Below are 2,592 nucleotides of genomic sequence, written 5' to 3' on the forward strand. Positions count from 1 at the left end.
CAGAGAGTCACAATATTTCTGGCGATCTCTGCCTCTATTATCCCTCTTTATCTTCTCATTCAGAATTAGGGCAAAGGGAACCCTTGTTTCAAAGAGAATTAGGCATAACAGTTGGACCAACTAAAGGTATCCACCATAGCTGCTCCTAAAAGCCTGCTGAGTGAAGAAAAGAAAGTGAATTATTAGATAAAGTTTAAAGAAACCAATGAATGAATGCCTGGCAGAGACACCTACTCTGATTTAGCTCACTTGTCACTGATTTTCTAATCCCATGTCCAAATGTCACATGTCCTCCCTCCCTTGGTAGCCTACACACACAGTCCCATGGTACAATTTATCTTCTGGTTCTTGATTTCCCACTGACTTGTCTAATGTCCTCACTAGTTCTAAGTCCATGGGCAGAAAAAAGCACATGCATCATCCCATGTCTGGAATATGCTAATTAATCTATAAATGACCCTGGCTGTATTGTTGAGTAGTTTCCAGAAAACATAAGTGACTTATCTCCGGGGATACACAGATGTTAAGCTTTTCAAATCCAACATTTGGGTCACTGTATCTAAGAAAGAAAACTAAAACCAAAGTTATTTAGATGGCACAACCAATTAAGTATCTCAGCCTATCGGGTGTTAGTCCCTTAATGTAAATCAAGGAACTCACGGAAATCATATTTACCTTGTTGGATTAAATGTTACAGATTGGGTCTCTTGCTGCAGCAACGCGAGTGGGAGCACCAGGAGCTCGGGCTCGGAGCGAAACACTTTCGGATTGTTTTAAGAAAATGGCAGACAAACCAGACATGGGGGAAATCGCCAGCTTCGATAAGGCCAAGCTGAAGAAGACGAAGACGCAGGAGAAGAACACCCTGCCGACCAAAGAGACCATTGAGCAGGAAAAGCGGAGTGAGATTTCCTAAGAGCCCAGACAATTCCCCGCCCCCGTCATCTCCGAGACCCCCCAGTCATGATGTGGAGGAAGAGCCACTTGCAAGATGGACACGAGCCACAAGCTGCACTGTGAACCCGGGCATTCCGCGCCCGTGGGTCTCTGAGGGGAACCCCCCCAATCGGACTGCCAAATTCTCCGGTTTGCCCTGGGATATTATAGAAAATTATTTGTATGTTAAATGAAAATAAAACACATCTCGTGGCAAAATAAATAAATAAATAAAAATAAATGTTACAGATTGAATTTTGGCACTTGAAATCTATTCCTGGATTAGAAGCCTTTGACCTAAACAAGGAGTGAAATATCAAGTGTATTTTGCAAAAAGAGAAATGTGTTTCAGAGAAACTAAGAGGAATGCTGTGGGCTGAGTGCTGCAGAGCATCGGGTACCGTAAGGTAAGGCTCCTTGCGCTGCTGCAGACCGACCTCTGTTTGCTTCCGGGTGGCCCCAGCTCCCCTCTGTTGGCCCTCCTGCCGACTCCTGCTTCACCCCCAGTTTGGTGTGTGCCCTGTGTAGGGGTGTGGAACATGAACCAGCTCTAGCCAGGAACACAGGTCACGGGAGTAGCGGGACGGAGGACACGGAGTCCACACGGAATCCTAGTGGTCCTCAGGGTCACGGTGCTGGAGACTGCAGGAGTCTGCAGAAGCGGCGACGCTAGGAAGTCGGGCTAGCAAGGGCTAAGACGAGGGGATGGGAGAGTTCGGACGTCACCACACGGCAGCGCAGGCTAGTTTTGGTGTGGAGAATCACACACACCAAGCCCGTTCACACTTTCTCTCCGATAAAAAAACAGGAGGACAGAGTAGAGAGCGGCGGGGGTTGTTAACAGGTCCTGTAGTAATCTAGGCCAGGCACGAGGAGACCCTTATTAAGGCGGAAGGAGCACAAGTGTGACTGAAGAGACCCGGGAGGGGCACTTTGTGGTGTTGAAATCAGCCGTGTAAGTGGTGATCAGAAGCGCCTCGCAAGGACCAGCTCAGGAGCCGTGTTCCTGTGGGCTTCTCCTCCCTCCCTGCTTTGCTTGCTCTTATGGCCAAGATGAGATTCTCTGGGCGAGTAAAGCAAAACGTCTCCTGTGTCTTGGTTCTAACCTCTGGGAGATCCCATGCTAAATTAAAGCCAACAGAGAAATGGCCACCCACAAAAAACACTGGGAGGATCGTTGAGGATATTATTTGCTGCAGGGCTGACTATAGTGCGGGCTAAAAAAGAGGGCAAGAAGACCATCCAAAAGCCAAATGATTAATTCAGTAGTGGTGGGTCCTTAAAATGAAATACCATTCAAGTGGTAAACACAGCTAAGGGTGCCTGTATGTCCAGGCTAGTTAGGCAAAAATGAAAATAGTCTAGCATGGTTATCCTCTTCGATTTAATTTTAGAAAGATTATGTGTTTTACATTGCTATCGTCAGTGCAGTAGCTTGGTTCACAGGTAACAGCATGTATGGCTGGTCAGGGTGAGGATCCTGCAGGTTAGCTGCTTTTCAAAAGCCTGCTGAGGATTCTCGGGATCATTGCCTCACCCATCTTGTACGTGCGAATGTGTGGCTTTGCCCTGGTTGTATCATTTCTAATGCTGTTTTTTTCTATCACTATTTTGTATTCTTTAAAAAATAAAAATAAAAAAGAGAAAAAAAAAGAA

At 46.3% G+C, this 2,592-nt stretch overlaps 1 pseudogene across 1 annotated transcript; it reads left to right on the forward strand.

The window, feature by feature from the left end:
• Window positions 1-744: 744 nt before the first annotated feature.
• LOC101573786 lies at window positions 745-1,032 on the forward strand (annotated as a pseudogene). The gene has a single exon (XR_001117287.2). The product of XR_001117287.2 is annotated as a thymosin beta-10 pseudogene (transcript).
• The last annotated feature ends 1,560 nt before the right edge of the window (window positions 1,033-2,592 follow it).

Source organism: Octodon degus, unplaced genomic scaffold (genome assembly GCF_000260255.1).
Source record: "Octodon degus isolate 3935 unplaced genomic scaffold, OctDeg1.0 scaffold00128, whole genome shotgun sequence".
In the NCBI taxonomy this organism is placed as follows: Eukaryota; Metazoa; Chordata; class Mammalia; order Rodentia; family Octodontidae; genus Octodon; species Octodon degus.